The sequence below is a fragment of the Rhinolophus ferrumequinum genome, chromosome 10 (assembly GCF_004115265.2).
Source record: "Rhinolophus ferrumequinum isolate MPI-CBG mRhiFer1 chromosome 10, mRhiFer1_v1.p, whole genome shotgun sequence".
In the NCBI taxonomy this organism is placed as follows: Eukaryota; Metazoa; Chordata; class Mammalia; order Chiroptera; family Rhinolophidae; genus Rhinolophus; species Rhinolophus ferrumequinum.
Window position 1 is genome coordinate 48,366,712 of NC_046293.1, and position 27,496 is coordinate 48,394,207.

The 27,496-nt window shown below is 38.1% G+C and overlaps 1 long non-coding RNA gene across 2 annotated transcripts in view; it reads right to left on the minus strand.

The window, feature by feature from the left end:
* The window catches only part of LOC117027976 (uncharacterized), a 75,738-nt gene that overhangs the window by 12,381 nt on the left and 35,861 nt on the right, over positions 1-27,496 (minus strand). For both annotated transcript variants that reach the window (XR_004424046.1, XR_004424047.1), the window contains exon 2: positions 24,124-24,178. This is a non-coding gene — a long non-coding RNA (uncharacterized LOC117027976). The remainder of the gene's footprint in view (positions 1-24,123; positions 24,179-27,496) is intronic.

The following is a 27,496-nucleotide window of genomic DNA, read 5'->3' on the forward strand; positions in this document are numbered from 1 at the left end:
ACTCAGATATTCCTTCCTATTCAGTTTGGAGTGTTTTGTGACACTTATGAATGAGTGCATCTGTTTTTTAACGATTACAATGTTGGTTTATATCATAGGAGACTCATCATTTCTGCTTCCCCACACACAGGACTGTTGTAAGAATTTACTCTTTTCAAACATACATTAATTATCTGAACCTCTAGGAAAAGGGTGCCATGAAATCAAAAGCCATATTGTGAATTTTATAAGAAATAATTTCCTAAAATAATATGCAAAGGTAACAATTGAGGAAATTTTCTAGGTAGGTGAGAAAACACATTTCAGTATTTCTAATTACGTAGATGAAGACAAATAAAAGGCAGAGCACTGTGGAAAGAATATTTGATGTGTAGCAGGAAACCCAAGATTGAGTATGGGCTCCACGACCTACTATGTGAGCATGAGTAAGACACTTGGGGCTGTCCAGTGATATAGTGCCCATTTTCTTCAGCTGCAAAAATGGGCACCATATCATTGCTCTTGATCTTTGTTTTTATTTTTTTAGGGCAAATGTAACTCCCCCCAAAATCCTAGTTTACAGATATGGTGTAAAATTTTACTCGTGTAGCCTTATTGCAATGTGGTTGGATATGCAAATTAAATCTTTAGCAATTTCAATGTTTGCACAAGTCATTGATAAACAGAAAGTAATATAAAGGAAATATGTAGATGTAATATTTTCTAACTTTTAATGGAGAAACATAGTTTTATGTTTAAAAAATAATTAGATTCAACAGTAGTTGATTCAATGACTTATTAGCATCCTAAACATAAACCAATTTCAATCTTCTTTTCTTTTAATGAATTTTACATCAACAATCTGCCAGCAAAGGGAAAAAAATTAATTTTTTCTCAAAGTGACCTTTGTATCAATTGCGTACAACTGATGTCAATTGTATTATTTTTGATACACCTAATTCTATCATATTTTGATTAACCTAAATTAAAATTTCTGGCATATTATACTTGCCTAAAGATTTAAAAATGTTTTATGACTTTTCTCTTTGACTATAAAAATGAAATTAATTTCAAGAAATTCAAGAGTGGGTTAAAAGAGGGACCTGTTGGAAAACTTGATTGTGCTAATGGATGAAAGGAGAAAATGAACTAGAGATGTACACGTTTGGAAAGGAGATGGCAAAATTATCACTATCTGCAGGTGATACGATTGTCTATTTGGCAAAACTAGAAAGTCAATTGCAATAATTTAAGAAACAATAAAAGAGTTTAGTAAGAAGACAGGTTAAAAGTAAATACACAAAACTCCATAGATTTCTTATATATATTAAAAAAAACCCACAAAATGATTAAGAACAATCATAATATAAAATAGGTAGGGCCTTTATGAAGAAAATCATTAAACTATACTGAGGGACACAAAAGAAGACTTAAAAAATAGAAAAATAACTCGTTCTTACTTGGAAAGTAATGGAATACTATAAAGTTATCAATTTTTCCTAAAATAATCTCTTTATTCAACATTAGTCATATCAAAATCCCATGAATTTTTTTGAATTGGTCACATTAATTCTATATTTCATCGAAGGATGGTTGTGTAAAAAGAACTGGTAAATTCTTGAAAAAAATGTGATGGCTATAGGTAGGATGATTTTCTCTACCAGATAGTCATTCATTCAACAAATATTTTTGAGGATCTGTTTTGTGCTTGGCAGTGTTCTACGCTCTGTGGATACAAGAGTGAATAAAACAGACCCAAATCCCAAATCCCTGTTCATGGAAACTAGTTTAGAGATACAGGCAATATGCAAATAAATAAGTAAAATATATATGATGTCAGATGGTGACGTGAAAGAGAAGAATAAAGTAAAGAATGAACTAGACAGTGGCAGGGTGCAAGGCAAAGGTGGGGTAGATGAAAGTTACAAATGTAAACAGGGTGCTCAGGAGAGATCTCACAGAGAAGGTGGTATTTGACTAAAGACCTGCCTGAGGCGAGTCATGAGGTTATCTGGGATGTTAAAAGCTACAGTAATTAATTTGAAATTGTAGTCTTAGGTCCAAAGAGCCACAGAAAAATGGAACGAAATAGTGTGTAGAGATTAGCCTAAATACATATGAAGATTTAGCATGTGATAAAGTGGCCCAAAAGATGGACTGTTTATAAATGGTGCTGGGGCAACTTGGTAGCCATTTGGAAAAACATAAATTAAGATCCTTCCCTATGTAGACAAAAATTACAAATGCATAAAAGATTTTAATGTTAAAAAACACATTAAACTGCTAGGTGAATATTTAAGTAAATATTTTTATGCTCTTAGACTAGAGCAGGCCTGTTAAAACATGATAACAAAACTAGAAAACACAAATGAAACAGTCCACAAATTTGACCGTAAAATAATTTACGTGGCAAAAGCTAACAACAACAACAACAACTAAAATACCAAAATTACCTCCCACAAAAGTTAAATTTTTTTTGCAAAACAGCATATATCACAGAAACACTAGATTTCCTTATTCGCATTTTTACCCTTTCTAAAGTTAGTGTATATATTTAATGTGGTAATGTCTCTTTCCCTTTGTCCTCAAGAGCTGTTGAATTGATAGTACACATGCTAATAAACTGCCTATTAGAAACCAGAAAGAAAGTTATATAAAGAGTATTAGAAAGCAAATAAAAAAGTTCTCTTACATTCTCCAATAACAAAAATAAAAAGAATATGAACAAAATTCACAACAAACTGTTGCGAAATACAGATAGCCAATAAAAGTGAAATGACATTTAACCTCTTGAGGAATCAAAGAAAGGTAAACTGAAGCCCCATTGAGATGCAGTTTTGTCCCTCTTGGGTTGATAAGGTTGAAGAGGACTAATTATGAGAGGCAAAGGGATCTGGCATTCTCATTTACTACTAATGGGAGTGTAAATTTGTAAAGCTTTTCATCAAAGCTAAATATGTTCATGTCTTTTTTTTCAGATTTTCCCCCCAGGTATAATTGTACTTGGACTAGTGATCAAGATTGTGTATGAGGATGTTTATCTCAGCAATGTTTGCAATAGTAAAAAACTGTAAATGACCTTGATTCTCATTAATACGGGAATGGTTAAATAAGCTACAGTATATACAGACCTGGTCTTATTTTACTATAATATAAGACCAAGTCTTATAATGTAATATGATATGATATAATACAATATAATATAATAAATATAATATAATCCCGGGTCTTATGTTAATTTTTGCTCCAAAAGACGCATTGGAGCTAATTGTCCGGCTAGGTCTTATTTTGGGGGAAACAGGGTATGCAGTTATTATTTATTTATATGGAAAAATGTCTATAAGAAATTGTTAATTAAAAACAGTCATTTTGGAAGACAGTGTGACAGTTTCTTAGGAAGCCAAACATAGTCTTACCATATGATCAAGCACTCACACTTCTAAGTATTTACCCAAAGAAGTTGAAAACTTATGTTCATACAAAAACCTGCACATTAATATTTATAGCAGCTTTTTTCCTAATTGCCCAAAATTGGAAGCAAACAATCCTTTAGTAGGTGAATGGATAAGTAAATTATGGTACATGCAGACAATGGAATATTATTCAGCAATAAAAAGAAATGAACTATTGCATCAGGAAAAGACAGAAAAGACGTGGAAGAACCTTAAATGCATATTGCTAAGTGGGAGACAGTCTGAAAGGCCACATACTATATATGATTCCAACTGTATGACATTCTGGAAAAGGCAAAACCATGGAGACAGTAACAAGATCAGTGGTTGCCAGGGGTTGGGGCGACGTGAGGGAGAGATGAATAGGTGGAGCACAAGGAACTTTTAGGACAGGGAAACTGTTCTGTGTGGTACTCTACTCGTGGACACATGACATTGTCTATTTGGTGAAACGCACAGAAGAGTGAATCCTAAGGTGAACTTTAGGTAATAATATATCAATACTGGTTCATCAATTGTAACAAATGTACCACACCAGTACAAGACCTTAATTATAGGGGGAATGGGTGGATGGGTGAGGGAATTAGTGTATATGAACACTCTGTACTTTCTGTTCAATGTTTCTGTAAACCTAAAACTGCTCTAGGAAAGAAGTCTATTAGTTGGAAAAAAAAAAGACTTCAAAGAACATATATATATGATTCTCTTTTTGCAGTGTGTGTGTGTGTGTGTGTGTGTGTGTGTGTAGGGGGACATGTAGAAATAAATTCAGAAGGATTACATCACAATGTTAATAGTGGTATCTTCCAGTAGTGGGATCGTGAGTGATTTTTGCTTTTTAATTGGTGTCTTTCTGTACTATCTAAATATTTTACAGTTATTTTTATAATTAGAAATAAAAGTATTTTTGTTGCAAAAAATAGGACAACAGCAACAACTGAAAAAGAGAAAACAAAACAACAAAAATAAAATAAGGGTAAATAAAATAAGATAAAAAAAAATCCATAATCCCACCATCTAGAAATAATCACTATTAATGTTTTGGTATACATACCTTAAGGTTAGTTGTAGTAAAATATGTAGTATGTGAAATATGTAGTAAAGTACATAGTATATTTTATATATATTACATGTAATTTTATAACATAATTATACTTTATATATAATTTTCTTCCCTTTGTATTAAGCTTACTTTACTGCTATTAATATTTACCATGTTAAAATCCTTTGAAAGCATAATTTAAAAATGTGTGCATAGTATTCCATCCTAGGATATACTATTGCTGAATATTTAGGATTCTATTCCTTCAAGTATTTTCATGTTATAAACAACATAGTGGTGAACATCATAAATAAAAGTTTGTATTATGTCATTATTTTAGGACCAAGGCTATTTCCAAGATGGTTCACAAGGGGTCACTTTAAATAGTGGTAAACAAGGTAACTAAGTCCTTAAAATGGGAAGGGATATTAAGAAACCATTTAATCCCATTTCTCTTTGCATGGAAGCATTGGGACCAACCAGTGTAGAGTCAAGTTTTCCTCCTAACCTTAAAATTTGCCAAATGTACGTGATACCTCTTTGAAAAAAAGTCCCAAAGTGAAAATCTAAACTTATAAATCTGTACATTAGAAGTGGCTGTTACAAAAGATTATGATATGCAGTTCAATTAAGATACCAAAACTTTTTAGAATGATTGCACTTAATTTTGGGGGGGAGGTGAGGAGGAAGAGAGGAAACACAGATTGTTTGGGGAATCCCATGGAAACTATGGCCCCTGAACTCAGAAAAATGTCCCGGTGTGTATATACTCATATTGTGCATACTGTGTTGGACACGGCAATAGTCCATCAGTGAATCCCCTAAGGCCCTAATATGGCACTTGAACACGACTCAAGACTTCAGTTCACTCAAGCAGTTTCAAACACAATCACTTCCTATTTATATAATGTTTTATAAAATCCTTTCCTATGCAAGGTTTCACTCAAGCACCCCAACCTACTGAAATGAATAAGGGAAATATAACATTTATTTCAATTTTAATAGCTGAGAAAATTAAGGGCTCAGAGAGAGGTTAAATGATTTGTTCAAGGCCTTCTGTCACTGAGAGTTTGTACCAGAACTCAAGTCCTTTGACTTTAAATTTGATGCTTTTTTCTCTCTAATCTCTTGAATCACTGTACTTTGCAGGCTTTGGACTCTCTAGAGTTTAGCAAAATAGTATTTAGCTGGGCTTTTGTGGTCTCAGATTTTGATATCACTGTAACACGAAATTTAGTCTGTACAGAGTAGGTACACAGTCGATATTGGTTGATAATTAAACTTCATTTAGCAGCAAATTCTGCTGTTGTTAAATAACTATCATTACTTTCCTTACCTACATTACTCTGTGCAAAGTCACGATTTGGTACTTATTTGGCTATTTTGATCAAGACGGGTCATACCTGGTCGTCGATGCTTTAAGACACCAATGTTTCTCCCTGAATAGTCAGACAGTGAAGTCATGCAAAATTAAACAGCAGTAAACATAAGATACACATATTTGAAGATAGTTAGAATTTTGTAGCTTTAGAATTGTGTTTTTTTCTTGTCAAATATTTATGAAGAACATTGAGGGTCCCTGGAGAGGAAAAACGGCACAGAGAGCACTTCCCTTGGGTTGAGTCTAGGAAGTTCATGTTGTACATAAGGTGTCTCTTATCAGACATTTTTTTTTCAGTAAAAGTTTTTTGCTAAATTTACACCATTTTTTTCTTTCAGTAAAACAAATCAAGGATTCTGTTTGAGTAGCTTACTGATATCAGAGAGGGCATCTGTGATGTATGTTCATTCTTATCTTTTCAAAGTCCATAAAGTTCTCTGTTCCTGAAGGAATGGTTCCACAGAAACCCAAGGATTGAGGGTATTTCTTTTTAATAATATTTTACTGACTATTGTGGATTGTGAATTAACCCAATCTGTACCTCAAGATTAATTTGAAGGAGGGGACAAAAGCCATAGCATATGAATGGGCAGCGGGACAGGAGGGAATGTCGGGCTGTTTGGGTTTGGGCCGCTGGAAGGATGTGAGTGCTGCTCTGGAGGCTTCCGTGCTTTCCAGGCTCTGTGCTAAGTGCCCTACACATATCTTCTCATTATTCTCCTTAACAAGCCTGAGGAGGCAGACATTATTATCCATACTTAAAAAAAGAGGAAATTGGTTTAAGTAAATGGCCCAAGGTCTCACAGCTAGTTAATAGCAAAGTGGGCATTCGAAGTCAGGAATGTTTGTCCCCAAGCCTGTGATTCATATGCGCGTATAAGCAATGCTGACGTTACAATAATTTCTCCCAAACTGTTTTTTGGTTAACTGCCCAGAATTTTTTTTTAACACAAGTGGCACATATTCCAGTTTATTTTTATTCAAAGATGAGTATATAGAGAGATATAGGTCCTTTTATGACTTGTTGAAGTTTATCTGTATTTAGTCCTTGGTGTGCATCAGAATGACCTTATTAATGGATAATAGCTCTTTAATTCCTGTACAGGATCATAAAAACGTGCTCTGTAATTTTCTAATTTTTCCTTTTCCTGGAGCTGGTAATTTGCATTTATCTCTATTCCTGTGCTTTTGGCAGTAAACATTAATGACCTCCTGCATATGATTTTCTATATTGTATGGGAGGAAAAAAAGTGAGTCTGAGGGACAGGTCCTAAGGAGGTGAGATTCCAGCTGGAGTCTCAGGCCCCTCTGGGCAAAGTCGCAGTGGTCTAAGATGGGACTTTGCTCATAGTTTACTTCCAACATCTGGCAAAGAGCACAGGAAGAACGATATAGCAAGATTGAGTGTTTGTTTGTTTTTTCTGCAGGAGAAAGAAAAATGCACAAAATTGGAAATTTTCTGAAACTACCCCATGCCTGATAATCATTTATTCCTCAGATATTTGTTGGGTAGTAGACGCAGAAATACAATGATGACTTAGTCATTGTTCCTGCTTTCAAGGAACCCACAGACCAGAGGGGAAGACAATCATTCAACCAATCAATTAATAAAAGTACAGAGTATCAAGGACCGTGATCACAGGCTCTTTATGAGAGCATAGGACTGGCTACATAATTTGTAGCCAGTGCAAAACAAAAATGTGAGCCATTTGTTCAAAACTATTAAGAATTTCTCGAAATGGTGACAGCAGAGTATTAAATCAAGCATAGGCACTTCTAACTGAATTTCTTCCACTTAGACTGGAACACTCATAATGGGAAAATTTCAAACCATTGTTCGTCTGGCACTTATGCCATTGGTTTCTTTTGAAGTATTATTATAACTAACATCTGCAGATCTAAGAGACTATATTTCAATCAGTTTGATGTGGCCATAACAATATTTGGAAGAACCATAGGATAGTAAAATGGGTCATGAATGTTTATTATGTATCCTTATAATATCTAAATGTAGTTTATTACATATATAATATATTACATGTATTGCATATTACACATATATTTTATTAGTATACATTTATTAGTATATATATATTATAACTACATTTGTATACACTATTGGAGATATATATATATATGTATATATATATATTAAAATATACATATAATTGTATTCTTTACATAGGACAGATTTAAGATAAAAGAATTAGTAAAATATTACTTTTTCTTAAGAAAATAGTGGTGAGGAAAAGCAGTTTCACTTCTCCCTATGAAGTTTGTATTTCTCTCATGTCATTTGCCAGTTTTTTTCTGGTTGTCACTATGGGTTGGGTCCTGTACTAGGAACTGGGGACAAAAAGGGGAACAGGACTGAAATAGACTTATCCTCTTTGAGCTTATCTCCTCATGGGAGGAGGCAGAAAATAAATAATGAAACCAATAGATAAACACAATAACAGACCAACAAAACATTAAGTAAGGGTCCTTGAAGGACCCTTTAATGAATGTATAAGAATGATGGTTAACTTACTATAGCTGTTTCAAGGAAAGGAAGTGACATTTAGTGAAAACGTAAGTTTCTGCTAGTTTACCTGTATCATTTCACTTAAAGCTGATAACCTTTTGAGTAGGTCCATTTTATAGAAGGAACAATTTGAAGTTCACAGAAGTCAACTAACTTTTCCTAGATTACACAGTTGGTAAATTGAAGAGTGAACTTTTAATTCTACCTCTTACTTCTTCATGCCTAATGATCTCTTTTTAAGTAGGAAAACCACGTGTCTTTCTGTCTATAGAGAGAAAATAGAATCACAGTTCTGTTACTTGACAGCTGGGTGATTTCTGGCAAGTCAGGTAGCCTCTCTGAGCCTCTGTTTCCACATCTGTAAAAGGAGAGAGTGCCAGCTTTCAGGTTTTATAATTTCAAATTTTGAATCAATGGGGTCTGGCTTAATGAATTTTACTACACTTTGCACACTGATATTGCACACTGATCCAGATTCTCGCTCTGGTGGTGTGTACAAGGGTTTGTATGACTCAGGTTACTTCCTCAGGGTGGTGGCTCAGGCCTTGGAGCACTAAAGGCTCAGATCCCTGAGTCTGTGGAAGGATCTCCGTTTCCTCTGCATCTCACCCTCAGGATTTTTTCAGGCTGGGAAAAGTTTGCCTGTGCTGCACTCAGCCCTTAAGGGTAAAGGCGGCTCAGGGTGACTTGAAAGTTTGCTAATGAAGGCAGAAGCAGGGAATTGTCCTTTCCTTTGTCTTTGACTGTCTGGATAAGTGCAGCTGTAGCAGAGTACCGTTCAGGAGCGTGAAAACCACTTTGGAAGAAGCCCTGAAAAGGATTCAGTTTCAAGTCACAAGATCAATTAGGTAAGGTTCTAGAACTACGGACACTGTTACAGCAGATCCATGGCACAGGCTCAGAAGGTGACTCAGGATGTCTCCTTCCTTGGACATTAAAGCTCATTACCTGAAAATTACTCTGCCTTGGCCCTTAGGGAAACCTTAATTGCCCAGCCCAAATGGCATGCAATCCTATTTGTAATATCAAGATCTCATGATGATGAACAATGCAGAGAGAAAGGACACTTGTGTGGGTTAGACCTCCTCAGTCTGATAATTTCCAACTGAGAGGATTTATCTCTAGATAACGACGTACATGTCGTACAAGGGATTCGTGGACTTTTAGCTGTGTGCTTAGAATAAATGATCTAGGCAGCTGGTAGAAAAAGGGGAATGCATTCTCACTCTTTAAAGTTTCCACCTATAAATACCGTCTGACAGAATGAACTTCATTTGATGATAATTTCTATCCTTGCCTGCAAATTGGAAATATTAAACCCTACGCCACGGGTGTGATATGGGTAGCATGAGATAACGTAACTGAAAGCTTCACGTGGTGTTTGGCACAGAGTAGTTGTGGAGTGGATGTCAGTTCTCCCCTCACGCTCTGCTCATCACATACTTACCTCATGTCTGTTCGGTGGCAGGCTCTGTGCTTTCCAAACCACAGAGGGAGATATATGAACTTGCCCTCAACAAGCAAGTGGTCTTTTTGGAGAATAAGATGCATAAGTAGACAACTACTTTTGGGGCTTGAGGGAGCCCAGGAAATAGCACCCTTTCTCCTGGCTGAGTTGGGAACTAGGAGATTGAGAGAGGGACCCAGGTGTCCTGTGGATTCTGGAGAATGGGGCATGGATCTGTCAGTCCAGAGCACCTGCTATTTCTTCAGTCGGCAAGGGGCAGTTGCCCCCAGTTGCAGCCACTGGCAGCCTAAGGAACTACAGTTCTGTGGGAGACTAGAATGGGGTAGGAGGCTGCCCCATAGAGGATGGGCAGAGGGGCTGCATGAAGCGCACTTAGAGAGAGTGGGGCGCATTCCTGTATGGAACCTTCTCCACATGGAAGCATGAGACAGTGGAAAGGGATAAGAAAAAATGACTAATAAAGTTTGTTTTCAATTTAAGAATAACTGACAATACTAATACCTCCGTACTGGTTGATTTATTTGGTTCCCAAATCCTGACTGTGTCACAATCACCTGTGGAAATTTAAAAAGTTACTGATACCTATTTGTGGGGATTCTAAATTGGAAGATTTGGAATGGGATCTGGATATCTCCATTTTAAAACCTTCTACAAGTCATTCTGACAGGCATCCAGGGTTTTGTACCACACTGTTCAGCAATGGTGGGCTTGCTTTATCTTTTAAAAAAATATATTCTTAGAAGAGGATCAACGATAAGTGCATTATGCCTCTGTGAGACTAGCTCCTTCAGATTTATTTGTGTGATTGCCAAAATGGGTGAGAAGCTCAAAGGAGATAAAAGGGTAAGTCCTTCTTCTGTATAATTTTTTTGTAGAAATGACCCTGCAGATATGTTTTTGCTTACGTTTGTTCTATACGTTGTATGATCAAAGCCAACATTTCAAATGGTAGTCTCCCTAGAAACATAAATCAGGACATGAGATTCTGTTACAGATTTATCTAACTTTTAGTGAGTGCCCATTATGTGCTAGGAACTGTGCTAAGAATCTCATATAGGTTTTCTCAGGTGAGAGAGTCGGGCTATAAATGTAGTAGGATTAATGAGGACATTGTGAACTGGTGAGAATGTTTAGGGAGCCTGACTTACCATGTTTCCCCAAAAATAAGACCTAGCCGGACAATCAGCTCTATTGCGTCTTTTGGAGCAAAAATTAATATAATACCTGGTCTTATATTACTACAAGACCAGGATAATATAATATAATATAATATATATAAAATATAATACTGGGTCTTACATTAATTTTTGCTCCAAAAGACGCATTAGAGCTGATTGTCTGGCTAGGTCTTAGTTTCGGGGAAACATGGTCATAAAAGTTTATCTGCACGTAATACTCAGTGCTGATGAAGACAAGGTGATGCTGTGACATGTATCCATTAATGGAGACACTAAAAATTGGTGCAACGTTTTTAAAGATTAAGCTTATTGGGATAACTTTGGCTAATAACATAAGTTTCAGGCCTACAACTTTATAACACAGCAGCTGTATTCTCCACTGTGAGCTCACCACCTGAAGTCTGGTCTCCTGTCACCATATATTTGACCCTCTTCTCCCTCTTCATCCTCCCTTGGTAACCATTATTCTGTGGTACATCTTTTTAAATATATATTTGGTTATGTATCTTAAGAACTAGATCTATGTAAATGTTTTTAGCATTTCATTCATTAACCCAATTTCTGGAAATTATCTTAAGGAAATACTTCTATTTTTTAAAAAAGTGACATGTTATAAGTAAAAAGAGATAATTACTATATTTTTAAATATAGCAGCATCTGGAAATTGCATTATTAATCATTAGGGAAATGATAAGTAACTTGTTGCATAATGACTAATAGCTTAACTAAATGTTACACAGACACTTAAAACTGATAATTATAAACTCTATGTAGCAACAGGTAAAATGCTTCTGACAATATGTCAAATGAAAAAATATGTCCCAGGACACTCTATAAAAGTTATTCACTAGCACTAGAAAGGGATGTGAAGAGGGAAAGTTGTTTGTGTGCTAGAGGAGTAGTAGAATTCAGAGTGCTTTTCCTTTTCTGGATGTGGTGGGTAGATACTGTTCAGCTTATCCAGCATCCGTTCCCACCCTGTACAGACCCAAGAGGAAGAAGAAACTTTCCACCTCTAGCCAATGAACTGGGATGATGTATGCCTGGATTTTTTAATGGCCTTGTGCATTTTTTTTCTCTGCCAAATGGAGAAAACTTGCCTGCAGTAAGAGAAAACCAAAAGTTAGAGAAATAGATCAGGAGTCAGAATGGTGGATGGATGGATATATAGATAAAGGGGTAGATAGACTGATGCTACCCCACCCCATACAGCTTATAAGTTCCTCAGACAAACTTCTACATTTGTCATTTATGTGAGCCCACAAAATCCTTTCTCACGCCAGCAGACCTTGTGTTAGACACTTGTCATTGACAATATTCTGACAATAGAACTGATTTATTTTTAAAAGTTTTTATTCTATATTAGAATTTGCCAAGGTTTTGTTATTTGTTTGTTTGTTTTTAAATAAACCTTCTTTACTTTTTGAACTTCACTGGAACATTTTGTACTTGTTTGTAAATACTTCATTTGTGAATCATTTCCCGTTAAATTACCCATAGATTTTTGGTCCCTACTGAACTTTAATTTCCTCCCATGTCTCTTTCTCATCTTTTCCTGCAACATCAGCTACATTAACTGTTTTTCCACATCCTGCTTTTGACAGTAAATACCCTGAGAATGCTTTCAAAAGGGTAATCTGAACCACAATGTGAATTCAAATCTGTACAAGGCAGGAATGTATGGGGAATTTTGCAATAAATCAACCAATACTGAGCACCTGCTATATTCCAGTCACTGGGGCTACAGCAATGAAAATCAAGGTAGACAGAGCCCCTGGCCTTAAGGCTCTTCTATCTTTGGGTGCATGTGTGTAGTCACTGGAGGTACGGAGTTGGGGGGAGGTCTAGTCTGAAAGCTTATTGAGCACTTATTAATGATTTGCTTAATATTTTTGACAAAGCAACAGGGTAATAGCCAACTGTTATTGATCTTTGACTCTGTGACACACCTATTTGCATCGATTATTATTTTCCCCACTTACTAGATGAGGAACCTGAGATACAATGAAGATATTTAATGTGTCCAAGTGGCAGAGATGGATTTAACCTGAGGCAATCTGGCTCCTTACCTCTGGACAATATTGTAAAAAGAAAAATAATAATAATAATAATAATAATCTGCTCAGAATTGCTGAATCTGGTACTTAAATCAATTTTTTAAATATTTTGAAAAAAATTTATTAAATTAAATCGTGATGGTATCGTATACAGACATCTGGCCAGGATGAGATGAAGAGAGATTCCCTTCTCAACTTATTATACTTTTAGCCATAGAGAAAAATGATCTGAAAAAAAAGAATTTATTTAGACATTCATCTATTCAACAGATGTTTACTGACTATTTGCTACTGAGTAAATTTTGTAGAAAACCCTCAGTTTGGTAAAGGTAGACAAAAAATAAACAAATCCTTAAAATATACCATAGCAGGGTATAATAAAGGAGTTCAAAAGGTTCTGTGAGAGCATTGAGAGGAGGAGGGAGGTGAAAGAGAGGGCGAAAGGTCATAAAATTGTTGACAAGTAAGCAGAGCATTGAAACATAAGTAGGAATTCTTCAGTGGACACTGTCGGGGGCGCTGGCGGGGATGGGGGTGTGGGAGGGTAGGGGTGCTGTTGGAAGGCCTTCTGGAGAGGATCTGCTTCTAGTAAGAGCACTCAAGAGTGTTTTGAGATTGTAAGTGGCTGTAAGTGCACGGCTAGAAAGAAAGGGGGAAGGTGGACAAATTAAGGAAAAGCATTTGGACTTATCTTTGAGGTCAGGGGTATATAAATGTTTTCAGTTGCATACACCTAACAGTAAAAATAACTTGAGCATGTGCTCTTCAAATATGTAGGTATTTAATAATTTATGTGATTATATAGATGTACTGTCATACTAGTATATTATATCTCTTACTTAAAATACACACATATAAGGTTATAGAGACAATATTTAAAGATATACCTGTATTTTTGCTCCTACAAAAATATCATTGTTTGAGAATGTTATATATTTTTATGAACTTTGGTTTAATACTTTGCGATAGGGTAATTAAAAGGATTGGTTCTAAGTTCAGTTTATTTTGATTTGTAGTTTTAATCAAAACAAGATACTTCACAAAGAGATAGAGTTCCAATTGAAGAAGTGTTTATTGGCAGAATTAACCACATCAGGATGCTATTTTTTTTAATCTTTCAAGCACTATGCTTAGGTTTTTCTGGAAACTGAATTAATAACTTTCCATCTCTCCTGATGTCAATCTATCATTCTTGTAAACTGTTTGGAACGTGTTGCATTTTTCTATTTATTGCAGTTGGTTCACACCCATGGATAGTCTTTATCTGGAATATTTTAAAATAGGCTAGGAAAATCTGCTTCTAATATATTTTTTAATGTTCGGATGGGAGAGCTTTTTTTTTTTTTTTTTTTTAAATGAAACCCATTTGCATTATTTTTAGCCATCAGCTCATTAATGATGGGGAAATATTTCCTCAATTGTATGAGTTATTTCTTGCTGTGTAACAAATGATCCCCCAAATTAGTGGCTTAAAACAGCAGATATTTATTATAGTTTCTGTGGGTCAGGAATCCAGGAGTGGCTTAGCTATGTTCTTTTGTCTCAGTGCTACCCTTGAGCTGTTGGCCAGTCCGCCAGTCAGCTCCAGGTGGGTTAGGGGAGAATCTGCTTCCAAGTTCACTCACATGACTGTTGACCAGAGACAGTAGTTCCCTGTCAGAGGGCTTCTCCATAGAGAGAGAGAGAGAGAGAGGGGGCAAGTAAGATGAAAATCACAGTTGTTTTGTAACATAAAGTCAGAAGTAACTTTCAGTATATTTTATTTGTTAGAAGTGAGTCCTAAGTCCAGCCCACACTTTGTGGAGGGAATTACACACAAGCATGGATGCCAGGAAGAGGGGACGGGAGGGAGGTGGAGGGGCAACCTCAGAGGCGGCCCACCACACACCCATTGTCAACATAGAAAAGCAGTTACTTTCGCATTCACCATTAAAATGTCATCTTTATCTTAAAGAGACATATTAAGCGTATGTACTATCCTGAAAATATCTGCATAATTCTGGCAGCCACTAGTTGTCACAGCAAAGGTCAGACAACTTGGGAGTCTTGTCTTTTGTACATGAAAAATGTAGGCGTCATCTTTTAGTTGGACAGCTCTTCCAAGTATTTTGACGCAAAATAACTAACAAACTGGTATGGGTGTAAACAGTTTTTCATTTAACTTAAAACAATTGTAAAGGATTTAACTGAGCTGAAAATGTTATCTCCGGGGTGTTGTTATTGCAGTGGATACCCATTTTATAACATTATCCATTGATGGCTTCCTTTGGCATGTAGAATGCAATTCATTCCAATATACTGAAGGTGAAGAAATGAGTGAGGATGCCACGATGGCCCCTCGTTTGTGGAACCCCCTTTCTTCCTTTAGAGAATCTGAGGTGTGTTAGGTGAAAGACGGACAGGGTGAGGGCACTGGTATTATTCCATACTTTCAATATTAGTACATTTAAATTACTTTCCAATTATATTCATTTTAGTTTTGTTAAAATTATTAAGACTATATAAAAATGCAAGTTCTAATATTTCTTTTTTTGTACCACCATGGATAACATAACATACCCGTGGGGTGCATGCACACCCCTTTGGAGACCTCTGCTCTACACCAAGGATTCTCAACTCAGGATTTATTATTATTTCTGGGGGATTTGCTTTCAAGGGGTAGAAAAAAGTAATCAAGGCTCTAATCAGATGTCCAGAAACGTTAAGAACCTCTGCTCTAGGTAATGGGGAGCCGCTGAAAAATGTTAAGAAGGAGAACATGAAGAGATTTAAAATTTAGAGTACTATTTGGGTAGCACATAAATGGTGGCCTGGAGAGATGGTGAGCCTTGAGTCAGGGAGAGCAGTAACTGCCAGCTCCTTCAGAAAGGCAAAAAGTAACGGGGCCATGAAAAAAAAAGCAATGCAAATGGAGTGCAAAGGGGAGACTGTGGATCATGAAAATCAGCGTGTTCCGCAGCTGAGGGGTACTCACAAGGGCCCACTGAGCACAGGCTCAGAAAGGTGGTTTAGAAAGAAACCGTGTCCTCAGGAGGGAATTCTGAAATCAGAATGCAGAGATAAAGACATTGCAGGTCCTCTGCCTCTTTAAAAAGAATTGTCCTCTCCTTTGTATTTTATTTTATTATTATTCTTTTCCCTGGAGATTCAAGCTAGGAGAGAGGGAGAGATTCAGAAAGATGAGTAGTTAATATTTTTTAAATGTAGTAATATAGTAATAGAAGAAGGGATTTTGGAAAGAAGGGCTGTAGAATGATATTGGAGCCCTAAATAAATTTGCAGTCTCATAAACATTTTCTGGGTCGGAAAATAAAATTGATTTGAATTCCACAGCTGTCCCTTGTTTAAGCAAGGCCAGGTGTTTTTTTTTCTTTCTTCTAGATGTTTAATTTCTTTCTTTTTATTGTGATGAGCATCACTATGGTTTTGTCTAGGCTGTACTGTATCTCCTGGCCAGTCTCTTATCAGTCTCAAATAATAAAGTCACATTTCTGTAGCACGTCACACCTCATGCACCCAGCTCCTCACCTACACTTTCTTACTTAACTAGTTCCTCAGGCAGTGCTTGGGGTGTCCAACTGAGCTGAAAATGTTATCTCCGGGGTGTTGTTATTGCAGTGGATTCTCAAGATGGTGGCTGTCGTTTTTCTGGGGTTCAGATAAGACAATGAGTGGGGTGCAGAAGCACTGGGCGTCACGCTCCAAGTGGTGCGGGAAAGAAGAGAGGCAGCTCCGTTTCAACAAGGGCCTCTTTCAGTCCTGGCACGGCCTCATGTCTCCCGAGCCCCAGACTTGTTAACTGATCCAGAAACAACAATTTGAATACCCTGGCCTTTACCCGCTGCCTCCGTAGAGGCTGATGTTATTCCTGCAGCCCGGCCAGGGCACCCTCCCCAGGAACACGGAGCCAGCGTGCTGCGGGAGTCCAGGCTGCTGTTGAAGTTCGCAGCTCCTCTCCACCCACAGGCACTTCCCATTGCAAGCCGAGCCTGGGCCCGAGGGTGGGCAGGGCCGTGGCTGTGCGAGAGCCATCCTTCTGAGTGGCACGTGTCTGCAGGACATCGTGGATTGTTCCCTTTGACATTACCTTCCTAGTAAGATTTATTTTGGCTGTCAGTGGCAATGGAATGAGACCTCAGACTGCAATTATTTTCAACCTGGCTGGTGTTAGACCTCAGCAGCCAGCTCCTGGCACATGGATGGAGGTGTTGGGGAGCCTGAAGAAATCTGACCTCCTTCCCATAGCTGCTTGGGAAAAGGGCTCTAAATTGGCTTAACAATACGGTCCCAGTCTTGTGTAGCGAATGTTGGGGCTTATTTACTGGGTATTTAATTTTCTGTTTGAAAATCTATTCAAAGGTCTACAAAGAGAGGTATTTTTAAATTTTTTTTAAGGTCTATATTTAAGAGAGTCTGTGTGTAATGTGTCTGATACTTGAGTAAGACCCCCACCACCACAGTGTGGAGTTAGAGAGAGCTGGACTGTCGTCTCCTTTCAGTGACATTAATTATGTAACTTGGGAACATTGCTTTTCTACTCTAAGCCCCTGTTTTCTCATCTGTAATGACATCTGCTTTATCATGAGGTGGGATTCCTTACTCATCAAGGATTGGAAATGATGAGGAAAGCACTAGAATACTTCCTGTCCCACTGAATGTGCTTGTTAAGGGAGACTTATTATTTGACTCTATAAATTGTTACCCACGTGGCCTTTGTGGAGGATCGAATCAAGGTTTCTCTAAAGGGATATGCATGTGACTCTTATAACCTGAGTAAGAAACATGCCAGGCTTAGTCAACAAGTATTTATAACAACATATCACTGACAACACGGTGCTGCTGTATTAGATATCATTGTCCAAAAAAGCAAAAATACAAACTTTCTAGTCACGAAAAGCTTGCAATCCTATGTGGCAAGACATATTAACAAAAACATTTACAAAAATTTAATTTTTCAAACTGTAGGTAGTTCTCTGGCTCTTCTTACTTTTTAAGAGTTGCAAAAAAAAAGTTCTACCATTACTCTTGGATGTCTGTACCTTTCAGTGATCTATATGAGGCCAATAATTCACTTCTGGGGTTTTGAAGTTATTGTTTGGCTTTGGGTTTGGGGCCTTCATATCCCCACTTGTGGTAAATGTAAGTAGAAAGCTGATTCCTTACCTGATTAATACAGATAAACATAAGAGGGAGGAACGAGCAACATAATTTACTCTGCCTTCTAATCAGATGTACTCAGCTCTCTGGTTCTCTTTGACTATGTGGGTTCCAAAGTGTTCTGGAGAAGTTTGCAAATTCCTTCACTCTTGTGCTCTGCTAGCTCCTCCTTTCTCCGCTTTGCTCTGTCTTGTCAACTCTGAAATAGCCCATCACCCCACTGGCCTTCAGAACTCTTTTCCTTGAAGCCTTTCCAAGCAGGTGCTATCTTGCTTCACTTTTGACGGTCATTCTGCTAAGCCCTGTGTCTTATAGCTGTCCTCCCTCCTGCACACTGACGTGCCTGTCTTTATATAGCCCAAACTGCCTTTGTGTTTCCACGTCTGCCACTGCGCGTTTACCAGTATTTGTCCTGCCTCCTCCAGGAGAGCTCATGAGGACAGGGATCCCGTGTTGCTTTTCACTGAATGCCTCATATTGTTATGGATTAAATGAATTATAGAGACAGTGGATAAAGGGTGTGTTGGGGAAGCTCTCAAGCTCTCCAGACACTTCTATTTGTGTTTTAGTTTATCAATTCTCATCTTAGTCTGATATCTTGTTGTTAACTAAATACTTATTAGGCAAGTTTCTGAATTATTTTCTTGCAGCAGTGTGCACAAGTTTGGACTGGTGGATGACTCATAGACTGTAAGGAATTTAAAAGCCATGGTTTACTGCGAGAGTCAGCCTGAGAAAGCAAGAAAATGAGGGAGTGAGGAAGTCCTACAGTTGGAAGCCACTAAGTGAGGCCTTGCTAGGCTCCTTGGAACTTATCAATAATCCTCCCCATTGATGTGGCACAGGTGGCCCGAGGTGAGCACTGTGAGGTTATCAGATGGAAGAATGAGAAAAGGGCCGTGTAAGTACTTCCTTCTGCTCCCATCGCAATTCAGTCATTAGTAGTCATGGCTACCATTTATTGAGCTCCTCCCTGTATCCAGATACCACACTATTTTTTAAAAAATGAGCCCTATCTCACTTAATTCTCATAAAACACCTCTGAGGAATTTTTCAGTTTTACAGAGGACACAGACGCTCAGGGTCACACAGGTCGTAAAAAGTAGAGTCTGCCTAATCTTAAAGTCTAAGATTAAAGTGCTAAGGCTTGTTCTCACCTACGTACCTGTTCATTTTGACATTTGATCTTTTTATTTTCATTGGGAGGGAGGGAGGAACCTAACATTTCTTTTAGAAGATGAGAATTTGCCTTCACCTGGGGCTTAGCTTAGCTATATGATCCTGTGGGCCTCAGAGTGTTATCTGTAAAACGTAAGGGGCTGAGGGACAAACACTACGACTTCTCCAATGCTGATTCTTGTGAGGCAGGGGAAAGGCTGCTAGATCCCTTCGGGCATTGGTGTCACAGTAAAAGAAGGGAGAGAGTCATCTGTCCAGGCCTGGGATTCAGGAAATCTTTATAAGTCTCAGAAATCTATATTTGTAATTTATAGTAAAATTGTTCATTTTCCTGCGCCATTTCTCCCATGTGACAAGGAGATACAGCAACACCTGCATCCATCCTTGCTAAATATATTTGTTATGGTTCTCCCAGTTTTATAGAAGGTGAAAACTTTGTAAGAATATGATGAGGTTTAAGGACCATAAAAAGTCCATAAATATCATCTAACGAAAACCCAGCTGTAACATCTTTCTCAACCAGGGAAATGCTGAATTGAGATGGCCTTTAACGTTCTGGTTTAACTACTGACGTTTTAACGTCATGACGATATTTGTGTTTGTAGCAGTTGAAGAAAGGCATCAAGAAAACGACAGATTATTCAGACATGATACACAATTACCCCAAATCTACATTATAATTGAACGCACTGACAATTCCTAAATTGAAATAATTAATCACAAATTATTCTTGTTCAATACATTCTTTTAGTGAGAGAGAGATTTCAGGGAGAGGTGAATGCTATTAACATTATATAAGTACTTGTAAAAGGCTGGCTTTGAACTTGATGGTGTTTGTCTAGGATTCCAATGATCAGAATACACACGTTCCAGAAACACAATGTACTTAGGAAAATACATGAAACCTTTAGGCATGAGTGACCAGGTGCAGGAGGAAGAAAGACTGTATGTTGAGTGTTGGATCCCTAGTTATTTGAAATTCATCATGAGGAAGACATTAGCAGGTTTTATGAGGAAGAGAGCAGGTCGAAAGCGTCTCAGTTACTAACATAAGGTCACACAGATAGCAAATGGCAAAAGCAAAATAAAACCCCAGCTCTTTTGAGCTTCTCTTTAAATACTTATTTACCACACCTTGGCATTGTTCTGTTTCTATGAGAGCTGACCATCATTTCTTGGATTTCGAAGATTAAAATAGAGGAGAACTGATAGAATTCTCTCCATCGCTTAAGTAGTTATTAATCACTTCATTCATTGGTAAGAGATGGTTGGAAACAGGTCTTTTGAGAAGTTGAATGTAGTGAAAAGCTGTGCTGGGAGAAATCTATTCCTGGCATTACATTCAGAAGTACAGCATTTAATTTATACACTGGGTGATGGTGGGCTTTGCATGGAGGGCAAGGGTGAGGGGATCTCAGGGAAGAGTATTTCAAGATGGGAAAGAAGGATTTGCTCTCTCTCTCTCTCTCTCTCTCTCTCTCTCTCTCTCTCTCTCTCTCTCTTTTTTAAGGAGGGCACAGCTCATAGTGGCCCATGCGGGGATCAAACCGGCAACCTTGATGCTACCAGCATCACTCTCTAGCCAATTGAGCTAACCAGCCACCCTCTCTCCTCTTTTCTCAAAGTTGCTTCATTTGGCAGACACCTGTTTCCTTCTAGAGAATTCTAGTACAGTTGACCCTTGAACCAAGTGGGGACTAGGGGTGCTAATCCCCTAGTCTGTGTGTAATTTATAACTCCCCAAAATTTAGCTACTAATAGCCTATTGTCGACCGAAAGCCTTACCGATAACATAGTCGTTTAACACATATTTTGCATGTTATAGGTATTATATACTGTATTCTTATAATAAAGGAAGCTAGATAAAATACAACATTATTAAGAAAATTATAAGAAATACATTTATAGAATTGTAGATATTTATTGAAAAAAAAATCTGCATATAAGTGGACCTGTGCAGTTCAAACCCGTGTTGTTCGAGGGTCAGTTGTATTACCAAGTCTTGTGATGGATCTTGCTTCCAGGTATCTACTGTAGAGATCTACGACGTAGTCTATTCTTTCTCCTCCCTTGTTAGCTTTAAGGTATCCGGGAGGTATTTAATATAGCTGACCGATATCTTATCTGTTGTAATTTAAGCTTACTCCCTTTTCTGCTCCTGTTCAAACTGATGCCTCACTGGTTAATCCCAAGAAAGAGCTTTAGACAAAGGTATCCATTGGAACACCACCCTTTTTTGGCCTAGTTGTCTTCATAATTCCTTTTGTAGGGGACGGAGTATCTTGGCCTCTCCCACAATTGGTTTGGAAACCTGCTCAACTGCCCCTGTCACTCAGCTCTCAAGAGTCACTTTTGTCATCAACCAAATATTGAAACAGGTGGAACCTGCCATAAGTAATGTGACCCACAGTGGAAAGAAAGTGACTCAGTCCTGGCAGCTCAAGTCAGGTTTGCAAGAGGTGACCGTGGGAATCCAAATGCCATCTTGTGACTTTTGCAGCAAAGGGCCTTTGAATGGCTTCATTCCTGAAGACTGTGACATTCCAATGTCATAAATGTGATTGGTTCAGTGCAACTGGACATACCCCTTTGCAGTCTCCGCATACAAAGCCACATGCCCCGAGCTGGTTGCTGGAGAGCCTGGTCTTCCAGCGTCTGCAAGAGCAGCTCCCACAACACATGGGAGCCCTGAGATGGGGGTGGGTGTGAAGGCGCAGACACAAAGCTCAGAGCTAGAGCAGTGCGAGTTTCAAGGGAAACCAGTGAGGAAAGAGGTTTCCTCCTGTTTTTCACCTTTTCTTACACAACTTCGTTTTGCTTATCTGTTAACAGTCATTTACATGTTGCTCACTGCATGTCACAAAATACATGCACAGTTCTGTCAGCCTTGCTTCCGTTTCTTCCCAGTCTCAGAGCCACTGCGAGCTCAGGTTGTTAACCCAGCCTCCAAAACCCTTGGGATTTGCCCAGGTAGTCGGTCTATCCTGCCCAGTTGTCTACCATGACTGTTCAAATTTATGTAGAGGGTGACTAATCTAGTGGGAAAATACCTACTATGTTAAAGAAGACAGGAGTCCTAAGCCAAGTTTCGGAAGTTAATAGTTGTGAGACTTTGTCTCATTTGGGCAAGTCCTTTCAACTCCCAGTACCTCCAGTTTTAATTTTGTATATTAAAGATAAGCTGCTAGTCACATGCTTATTACAGGGAGGCAATGAAAATGAATAAACTAATGCATGACAGTCCAAGAACTCCTTTGAAATCAATCCTATGCAAAGTCAGAAAATTAAGGTCATTGTTACAATGATGTAAGTGTATGTAAATGCTCAGCAAGTCTTAACTATGGAAACATAGGCAAGTGGAAGAGATGTATTTTTGTGCGGAAAAAGAATAAATGGCCAACACCCTCCCCTCCGTTTCTTTCTTATTTTCAGGGTGTGTGTGCGTTACCATTTTTTAATTGCCCAATTCCTTTTTGTGAAGCTTTTGCTCAAAACAGTAAGTTTAGACTGGTGAAAAACTAGTCTTGTTATTGGTGTTTTAAAATATTTAGGTATTTTGACCTAAATGCTAAAGAACAAAGTCAATTATTTAACTAAAAAGGCAAAATGTAAATATTTAGCTTAGGTATTTGAAATATCTATTTTCACAATCACAGTACTTCCTTGCGAATATTTGAGAAAGAGTTATAATATGGCTCTTTGAAAAGCGTGGGAAACTAAGGATGAAATAGAAAACTGACCATAGACTTCCTCATTTTTAAGTGAGGTCTCAATAAGTTTCTCCTATAATTGAATATAGACTTTGTTACCTTTTTATGTGACTTCATATTATTTATTTTTGGAAAGTATTTCATACCATTTCAATACAGACGTGGCTTACAGTGAATTAAGTGAAATGCAATTCTTGGGGTAAAAAAGGGTGCTTTCCATTTTATTCTTCTTTTGATTCATTTATTCACAGGTTCTGAAGACCAATTTAAACTTCATAATTTTGTTTATTGGTCCTTCACTTTCTTGTTTGAGCTTTCGATCATTCATTCCTTTATTTGGCCCCCTATTCATTTATTTACACATTTATCGTCAAATATTCAATGACCTAATAATAGGTGCCAGTCACCATTCTAAGTGCATTTATATTTTATAAGGGCATGGATTTTTATTTAGGCATATTTGTTTTATATTTGGTAAAGCAATTTGTTTCAAAGCACACCCTGAGCACTGGTGAGACGTAGGCATGAATATGCCTTCGTTTGGTAATAAATGAACCTCTCCAAGGCAGGTGATTGACCATGCAGGGAAGGCAGGCCACCAGCAGCAGCGTCAGTGACAATCGCTTACAACAGCAAAGCCCTGCTGTGGGCACTTGGAACTCATTACAAGTGTTTTCCACGAATAAACTAGTTTAATTCTCACAATAACCATTCACGTTCTCATTTTAGAAAAGAGGAAACTGAGGCAGGGGGGCTTCAGCATAAGCAGTGTTCGAAAATTATAGAGTTTATTAAATGCTGGCTCTAGAAGAACAGTATTACCCATATCAAAGTGCTTTTGTGAAAATTAAAGTATGAAAGCCATGTCACGTGATTATATCTCAATCACCATTAAAAACAGACTACAGAATAATTGTTTTTTGTAACTATACCAAATGATTAATTTAAAATGTAGCTTCTTGCGGGGTGGTGGGGGGATTTGAATCTGCCACTTACTTGATGTGTGACCTTTGGCAAGTTGTTTCACTTCTCTGTGCCTCAACTTCCTCATCTGTAAATTGAGGAGAGTGATTATGAGCATTAAATGAAATAACAAATATAAATATTTAGCAAGTGTCTGGCACATGATAAACACTTAATTAATATTAGCTGTTGTTTTCAAAATTATTTTACTATCACTGTATTTCCACTCTTCTCCATGAGAGAGGAGAAGACTGGGAAAATAGCAAATAAACTTAAGACAAAATTTTTTTTTTTATTAGTTTCAGGTGCACAAGACAAAGTAATACTTAGACGTTTATCATTTATATTAAGACAAAATTTTTGATCAAAGCCGTCAGCAAGTTGAACCTCATGCAACTGAAACATCATAGTTTTGAAATTGATACATTTCCTACACTATATCATACAAATTATTGTAGTGCCCAAATTATAAAATGCCAAGAAGCAATTCATCATGGAAGAATAGAACCAGTCAGAGAATAACTGATTCTTTGCAATTTAATTTGTATTTAGTGTTTTCTGTGTGAAGCACAGTGTGTGGCATTGTGGTAGGTAAAGCAGATGGCTCACAGTGGGGAATCATGTGTGGTTCTTCCACCCAAGAGCATAGTCTTATGGGTAAGGCCAGTCATATACAGAAGAAAGATTAAATAGCAAAATTTGACAGGCTGTGGAAAGAGATGTGTATATTGCTTTCAACTGAAAGGCAGAGGCAATGTGTGTGGAGTCTTCAGGAAAGCTCCATCTGGAAGATGGGACAACTTTCAGCTGCAAAGAAGTGAGAAGTGCATCCCAGGAGGTGAAGAAAACTACAGTAACTAAGAATTGAGGCAATTTAGGAGACAGGTTTGACGGAGCTGGTCAAGAAAGTTGAAATCATTTTAATTTGTTAATGTCTTTGGCTCAGATTTTATTTTTTGAGGTGTGTCTGGCCTAGAAACAAAAACATGGGCTTTGATTTAAACAGGGTTCATATCTCAGTCCTGCGCTTATTAGCTGTGTGAACCTATTGATATGTTTAACCTTCCTAAGCCTTGGTTTCCCTGTCTACAAAATGAGCATAATTCTTGCTCTGCCTAAGTAGGTAACTATGAGGCTCCAGTGAAATAAAGGACTTCACAGTATCTCAAGGCCATAAAGAATCCGTGAGGATAGGGATTTTGCAGCAATGGCTGTTTTTCAAGGTCCTACCCTTGAAAGACATGTGTAGCCTGAATGGTATACAAGAGCAAGCTTTTCCTTTCCCCGCCCCCATTAAACACTTCTGGGTTCTTGGTATTTCTTTTGTAAACCACTTCCTTTTGTTGAAATCTTGAACTAGTCTTGATATAGAAACTGGCTGTTGGGGCAATGGTGCACGAGCCAATTTATTAAAATTATTGCCTGATCTTTGGAGAATGATGGTCTCTTCTGGTTCTTTGTCATAGATTACAACTCCCTCCCAATCATAGAAACTCTTCCTTGAATACTTTGACCACGTCTTACTGTTCCGTAATTCTAGCTTGCAAAATAAGCTCTCCTAAATATACCATTTGATGACTACTCCAGCTTGCTATGCTTTCAATTTCTCACATCTTGGGTTATTGAAGACGTTTATATTTACCTAATCCCCCGAGTAGCCCCAAGGGGAAGCGGCCTGCCACCAGGCCCCTTGCATGCTGTCTGCACTCACTGGCCAGAGGAACAACATTCACTTCCTTTGTTTTTCAGAAGTCAGGACTTTTTTGACTCAGCCTCACATCCCTTCCTTTGTTATACTCTTATTTGAGTCATTGCTACTATTGATACCCAAACACCAGGTTCGTTTTATTGCCTCTATATTCTTTACTATTCATTGGAAAGTCCAATACCTTACCCCTTTCTGTCTCCCACAGAGTAAAACCTTAACACCAACCGATCGTCAGGTTTTATGACTGTGGATTTAATTAGTACAACTGGGATTATTTCACATAGTTGGGGGATTGGAGGAGGGAGGAAATTATTATAAAATTGTAGTATATGTTATATTTTTCGTCCTTTTCCTGTTCTTCAAAACAATGTGTTTTGTACTTCACGGCTAAAATGTACTTTCTGCTCCTGAAATCTTGGATATAAACTCTTGCTCCATAGGTTGCTTTTCTTTTCCAGGACACTTTGCAGCCAGAGCAGAGGTTGGATTGACCTTTGCTGTTGCAGGAAGTCTTGATGGAAGGATTAAAGCTTTAATTGTGCTGTGATGTCTGATCCATCCCCTCTGTTTCCCTCTCTCCCCTTCCTCTTTTTCCTCCCCTCCCCTTCCTCTTTTTCCCTCTTCTGGTTTACAGTGCTCTTCAATCACCTCCCCTGCCCCAGTGAGATCTAGAATTCCAACATGGTGCCCAGTTACCTTATAGGGCCCTCCCTGTGCTCCTGTGGGCTTCGGGTGAAATATTCTGATACTGCAGTTCTTTGTCTAAGCAGTCAGGCTGCTCTGAGCTCCATGCTTTGGTGTGTTTGCACCAGCTTCTCATTGCAGTTTGGGAAGCGAATTTGGTAACTGTCCAAACTGAAGCACTTCCCCTTACTCTCTGCATCAAAGAGAAGTTACTTGAAATAGATGCCAACTTTTAGGAGTAAGGTTAAAGCACTGTGTTTTAAGGAGGCCACATGAATAGGGAAAGAACCTCTGCTTCACCAGCTGCACCTGGTTAAACAACTTTTTGTAACCTCAGTTTCCTCTTTATAAAAAGAGGTGATGCTATCTCCCTTGCGTAATTGTTATGAGAAGGCAATGAAATCATCTACATGAAGTGTCAGATACTTGAGTGGCACGCACTAAGCGGTAACCATTTCTCTTCTGCAGAATATATTCAGTTTTGTATACATGATGTGGACTGTGCCTCCTGAAGTTTGTTTTTTGAGTTGCAGTCACATGACTCATATTTGTAGAGTATGAGCCCTTGTACTCTTAGTAGGTGTTTACGTTTACCTTCCTCCGGACAGTGAGAGCTCCTGGAGGGAGGAGAGGCTTGGGGTGCTCATCATTGTGCTGGAATAGAGTGGTATAGAAAGTAGGGCCTAAGAGCCAAGGCTGCAGCTGGGCTGTCTGGGTTCAAATGCTGCTCCTGCGCAACTAACTGTGTGACCCTGGGTAAGTCACTCAGCCTCTCTGTGCTTCAGTTTCCTCATCTGTAGAACATGGATTATAGTGCATACTGCCGCACCGAAAGGTTGTAAGAATTAAAAGAAAAACAGTTCACAGATATATGTAAAAGGCTTAGGACAGAACCTGGCTCAGGTCTTGATGTGACTGTTTACCACACACACTGGGTTGACCATCGTGTGGTGAGTGCTCCCCAAACGTAAGCTTGCAGATGAACAGGCTGTAGAGATACATTCTGGGAACACC